This window comes from Montipora foliosa, chromosome 11 (genome assembly GCF_036669935.1).
Source record: "Montipora foliosa isolate CH-2021 chromosome 11, ASM3666993v2, whole genome shotgun sequence".
NCBI lineage: Eukaryota > Metazoa > Cnidaria > Anthozoa > Scleractinia > Acroporidae > Montipora > Montipora foliosa.
In genome coordinates this window covers 12787285-12794163 of record NC_090879.1, presented here as the reverse complement: position 1 = coordinate 12794163, position 6879 = coordinate 12787285, and the positions used below count along the sequence as shown (strand labels likewise).

At 38.2% G+C, this 6879-nt stretch overlaps 1 pseudogene; it reads left to right on the top strand.

Annotated features, from left to right (window-relative positions):
- Positions 1-1884: 1884 nt before the first annotated feature.
- LOC137976698 (uncharacterized) overlaps positions 1885-6879 on the top strand; it is an 11599-nt pseudogene continuing 6604 nt past the window's right edge.

The following is a 6879-nucleotide window of genomic DNA, read 5'->3' as shown; positions in this document are numbered from 1 at the left end:
TTCTAAAAGCTGACGTTTCGAGCGTTAGCCCTTCGTCAGAGAGAATCTTCGTCAGAGCGATTCGCTCTAACGAAGGGCTAACGCTCGAAACGTCAGCTTTTAGAATCTCTGTACGGTGGTCAATTTACATTATCAACTCCGTTGATAAACCAAATTTTTGTATACTACTTCCCCACCGACGCAGCACCACAGTTTCTTTAGAAACTACCCCTTCAATCATAGCCTTGATAGGAGTTGACAAAATACAAAAGTTGCTTTAGAACGAGGCTTGTTGGACTAACTGGCACACACACAAAATAATAGTTTCTTGGCCTCCATTTTTTGAATACTGTCTATGATCGATGTTGACGCCTTTAAAAACATTTCTGTTGCCGAGTGACTCTTGGTAACCGATTCATTGACGTTTTCATTACGTTGCAGAATCCGTATTGCTGCATCTTTTTGGTGTCCCCACACCAACTCCGTTCGTTCCCGCGACTTTTAGTGCCTCAAGGTAAACCAACATAGGCTTCGATTCTTTGGAAAATAAGACAGAAGCAATTGCGAAATTAGTAGAGTTGATGACATGATTTCGAGTTAGCTAGATAAAAGCACAAGTAAATTTCCCAGACAAACATGATGACATGATTTCGAGTTTGCTAGAAATAAGCACAAGTAAATTTCTCAGACTAACAAAGTTGGATGAGCCCGCGGGGCTAATAATATACATAAAAAAAGGTGTAAAGATCAAAAAGCAAAACAAATGAAAAAGTGGCAGCAAGCGCTTCAATTTCTATCTCCTCATTTGCATATGCGAGATCCCGTGAGAAAGCGCATGCGTGGTGAAGATCATTACAGCGTTGCATTAGGTGAAGGAAGATCCTAAGTATTTACGCTGGAGTTATCGTTTTAAAATCTTTTGCATCGACGATTCAGCCATTCTACTAGTTTCCTCTACTGATAGACGAAAGTCTGTACCAGGGCTAAAGTACTCTTTGAGATAGAATTTTCAAATATTGGTTAAGATTTATTCCATTTAACGGCCATGTCTCAAGACCACGAGAAACTACGCGCAGCCGCCATAGTAGAGTCAATTGACGAACGTCACATATCTGCTGAAGAAGCTACTGAAAAGCAGCTTGGAAAGGGTGTTAATGCTCCTGCAACAACTGCCCGAAAGGAAAAAACCCCTACTGGAAAGGCAGAAAAGAGTTGCAAACCGGCAGGCGACCGCGAGACAACTTCGAGCAAACACGCACCATCGATGACGGGAAATCAAGCGGCGAAACGAACGGCCACCGCTTCTTCCTGCAATCTAGTTGAGGAAATGGATGAAATAAAACGACAGCTGAAACGTACAGCTTTCTGGCTCCCTTGCGAGCATAACACCAATGATTACTGAAATTAAAACGGTCTACGACAATTTCAACCAGGCCGTTGATGGCGAGAGCGACGCTCATCATGGAAGCGAAGCGGATTTGGCATCCACTGTGTCATCTGTATCAAACCCGCGTGAAGAGCCCCCAAAGGAAAAAAGCAAAGGATGAGTCCAGCGTGCTCGCTAGTATGGCAAAAGTGGTAAACAAACCACAACAAAACGCCGAGGATGTAACGCCTAAATTAGCAAAATTGGTAAAACAGCTACTTAGCAAAGAAGGTATGAGCAAAGAAGCCCGTGATGAGTTGATGGAAAAATTTCCTACGTCAAGCAATTGCAATCGTTTAGAAGTTGTCCGAGTCAACCCAGAAATATTTAGCAGCGTTAGGAAAGAAGTAAATACAGATGTCATGCCACAGAAAGCCCAAACGCCCCTGCTGAAAGGGTATTACTGCAGTCAATAGAATTGTAGATGACTTCATGAAAGCCGAAAAAGGTAATAAACCTGGCCCTCAGCAGTAGCTATTATGAAAACCCTTTCTGACAGCATTTCGTTGTTAAGTGATGCTTCACATGAAATAGATCTCAGAAGGAGAACTCTGTTCAGATCAGACATGAAGACTGAATGCAGACTGCTGTGCAGTGACAAAAAACCGGTTGAGGATGGCCTGGTGTTTTGTACTGAACTTGGCAAGTCAGTTAAGGATTTGTCAGAGGCTGGTAAAGTGACTTCTAAAGTAACATAGAGACAAAAATGATCTCACAGCAGTAGTCACACGTTTCAGGGCGGGTCAGAAACCAGGAGATTACACTGGAAAACTTAAACCATTTACAGACTTCAAAAAAGTTGGTAAAATCTCTGTTAAATGTCCACATTTTCTTTGTAAATTACAATCTCTGTAAATTTGCACACTTACAGAGATTTTGTAACTCCATAAAAAGTCTGTAAAATTTAACACATTTTCGTCCTTACGATGACATAAAATGTGTACAAAATCTCAATAAAATCTATGTAAATTGAAGGAAAAATTTACAGAGATTTTATGCGATAAGTACAAAATGTCTGTAAAATCTCTTTACTTTCTCTGTAAAATTTACACGAGAAAAAATCTCTGTAAATCCATCCATATAAAATGTCAGTGTTATCTCTGTAAAAAGTGAGTGAGAAGAATGCATGAAATGTCTATAAAATGTCTACAAAAACCCTCAAAAAACTGGAGGGAAAAGTATGTGAAATGTTTTTAAAATGTTGGTGTTTTAGTGCACAAAATCTCAGCAAAATGTTCACAATATCTCTGTAAATTAAGTATTTAAAATCTGACAGAAGGCAGGAAATGTCAATAAAATGTCTGTAAAACTGGAGGGGTAAAGTATGTGAGATGTTTTTAAAACGTTGGTGTTTTAGTGCACAAAATCTCAGCAAAATGTTTACAATATCTCTGTAAATAATAGCATTTAAAACCTGACGTAAGCCAGGAAATGTTAATAAAAAGTGAAATGGATGAAAGGTTAGTCGATTTTACGTAGAAAAAAGAACAAGTTCTAGAATTTGTGAATGCATAAATTTTTATTTCAAATCTAAAAATAATCATTTGTTTATATTACTTTCAATAGAATCTAAGTGTACAATAAAATTCTTGCAATAAGTTCAATAAAATAATTCAATTAATAACATGAGTTACCATGGCAACTTTTTCTACCGTGCCAAAATGGTGTCTACTTTCGAAAAAACCCACGTCCTATGATTGCGATTTGTCAACCATGATTTATAGCTGATGAAATTCCAGTTGTGTTTTGTCCAAAATCAAATAATTTTTCTTGCATTAAGGCTTATGAAATTATTTGATTCTGGACAAAGCATGTGTGAAATTATTCCCTAAATTCACTCATCACTATTTGATAACATACAAATTCATAAAAATAAGGAATAAAATATATGCAAGAAGTCAGGGTGGCTTAGTGGTTATCTATCGGGCCTCCCACCACTGTTAGCTGGGGTTCAATTCTGGCCTCGGCCAGCATGTGGGCTGAGTTTCAGTCGATCTCAACCTGACTCGAGGGTTTTTCTCCGGGTACTCCGGTTTTCCTCCCTCATCAAAATCGACTCACAGCTAATTGACATCTAGCTGTGGTGCTGTGCTCCGACATCAAACATGGACTATATAGCGGCAGCCAGAGGCGCCTTTGTATGCTTTCAGCCCGATGTCGTGAGCCGCGCCCTTCACAATTCAGTCCTCAACTGCAAGTAAGGGTGATTAGCACTAGCAATATTTATTTATTTATTTAAGGGATTTCATTATTATTAAATAAGTATAAAAATCTGGCTTATGTTACCCCAATTACAAATATAGTTGTTAGAAATGGGGGCGGCTTATCTGCGGGAAGATCTGAAAAAGGCTGCCTCTGGTGGCCAGTTTTCCATCTTTGCATCCAATTTTATGCCTAGTTGCATGTACTAAGCTACAAACGTTCCGCTCTTATTCTTGTTGTAATGCAAAAAAATCTATGGCAAAACTGTGTTTAAGAAATTCCTGTCAACAAATACCAGAAAAAGATCAATCATATGTCCAAGTTGATAAAAACGATGTTCATTACATTAAAGTGCTAAAATTACATTAAAGTATTTTCCGTTTCAATATTAGTGAATAGTGAGTTAACGTTCGATGAACAGTGGATGAACTTGACTTCTAAAGACTAGACTTTGGATTTCTTTTGTTTTCTGTCAAAAAACGTTTTTCCATAAATTTGAGCTGGTAAGGTCAGGGTGCAGCTTAGCTCCGGGTTTACAGTTCACCTGCCAGTTCAGTTGGGTAATACCAGCATACTAAAACAAATTAACCGCATGGATTACCTGCATGGGTACACCAACTTTTCAAGTTACATCAAACTGTATGAGGTGTGCCACCCGCCAGTTCCGATGAAAAATACTACAAATTAGTATACTATGACAAATTAACTGCATGGTTAGACCGAATTTACAAGTTACATCCAACTGTATGAGGTGTGCCACCCGCCAGTTCCGATGAAAAATACTACAAATTAGTATACTATGACAAATTAACTGCATGGTTAGACCGAATTTACAAGTTACATCAAACTGTATGAGGTGTGCCACCCGCCAGTTCCGATGAAAAATACTACAAATTAGTATACTATGACAAATTAACTGCATGGTTAGACCGAATTTACAACCTCATCGAACTGTATGAGGTGCGCCACCTGCCAGTTCAGATGAAAAATACTACAAATTAGTATACTATGACAAATTAACTGCATGGTTAGACCGAATTTACAAGTTACATCCAACTGTATGAGGTGTGCCACCCGCCAGTTCCGATGAAAAATACTACAAATTAGTATACTATGACAAATTAACTGCATGGTTAGACCGAATTTACAAGTTACATCAAACTGTATGAGGTGTGCCACCCGCCAGTTCCGATGAAAAATACTACAAATTAGTATACTATGACAAATTAACTGCATGGTTAGACCGAATTTACAACCTCATCGAACTGTATGAGGTGCGCCACCTGCCAGTTCAGATGAAAAATACTACAAATTAGTATACTATGACAAATTAACTGCATGGTTAGACCGAATTTACAAGTTACATCCAACTATATGAGGTGTGCCACCCGCCAGTTCCGATGAAAAATACTACAAATTAGTATACTATGACAAATTAACTGCATGGTTAGACCGAATTTACAAGTTACATCCAACTGTATGAGGTGTGCCACCCGCCAGTTCCGATAAAAAATACTACAAATTAGTATACTATGACAAATTAACTGCATAGTTAGACCGAATTTACAAGTTACACCGAACTGTATGAGGTGCGCCACCCGCCAGTTCCGATGAAAAATACTACAAATTATTATTATACTATGACAAATTAACTGCATGGTTAGACCGAATTTACAAGTTACATCGAACTGTATGAGGTGCGCCACCCGCCAGTTCCGATGAAAAATACTACAAATTAGTATACTATGACAAATTAACTGCATGGTTAGACCGAATTTACAACCTCATCGAACTGTATGAGGTGCGCCACCCGCCAGTTCAGATGAAAAATACTACAAATTAGTATACTATGACAAATTAACTGCATGGTTAGACCGAATTTACAAGTTACATCCAACTGTATGAGGTGTGCCACCCGCCAGTTCCGATGAAAAATACTACAAATTAGTATACTATGACAAATTAACTGCATGGTTAGACCGAATTTACAAGTTACATCCAACTGTATGAGGTGTGCCACCCGCCAGTTCCGATAAAAAATGCTACAAATTAGTATACTATGACAAATTAACTGCATGGTTAGACTGAATTTACAAGTTACATTCAACTTTATGTGGTGTTCCACCCGCCAGTTCAGATGAAAAGATTAATACTACAAATTAGTATACTATGACAAATTAACTGCATAGTTAGACCGAATTTACAAGTTACATCCAACTGTATGAGGTGTGCCACCCGCCAGTTCAGATGAAAAATACTACAAATTAGTATGCTATGACTAATTATCTTTAAATCATTGTTGCCACATGCAGATGTGTTCATTAGAAAGAGATCACTTGTGTTTGATGTATTCGCCACTGAACGATGACTGACAATTTCCTCAGACCCAAGGGACAGTGAAACCTTTCTTGATTTTTGTCAAAAAACTTACAGTATATGAACAGAGAAGTCACTGATTGTTGCAGTGAATATTTCTCCCTTGTATTCACCCAGTTCAATGTGAGAGCATTCGACTCTTCCATAATTACCTGATGTCTGGAACAAATTTACTTGACCCAGCTAAAACAGTTTGACCTAATAATGTTCACAAGGTATATCCAAAATGGCAATGAAACCTCTACCCTCGCAAGTTTTGACACAAAGACATCAATTATTATTCACAATTGCATCACAACTTGCAATCAGCACTGTCTGTTTCTTGCATCTCAGGAAATTCCCTCCAATTAAATTTCAATGCTCAATTTCCTTCAGCACTGCATCTTGTGGTTGAAGTACATGAAGGCCCTGGAAAAGAGTCACACCAGTCAATCAATCAATTTATATAATTTCATAATACCATTTTCGAAGAATGTTGTAACAAATCACTTTGCCATTCATAAGCAATGTTCCTGTGTAGGTGAAACTGAATAATGAAGCTAAGAGCTAAAGGAATTATTGCAAGAAACTTGTATCTTACCATGATGAGCTTAGGCAGACAAAAAAATATATGCAAATAAGCTTACAGTGATTTGAAATCACCCTTAGCTAATCATTAAGTGTAACTCAAGAACTCATTTCGCAAGTTTAGGTGTCGCAGATATCGCATCAGAGTCCGCTTCTGACATATTCAGTTACTTTTTTTTACACCTTTTAAGTCACAATGGAGAAGCATAAATCCACAAAACGTCATTCAGGGAACGTTTTCCAGAGACTTTGCCCCGTGTAGCTCGTGTGGCGTGCAGCAATTCTCGCGAGGATTTTAGAGTAATTCTTGCTCGCACAATTCTGCAACA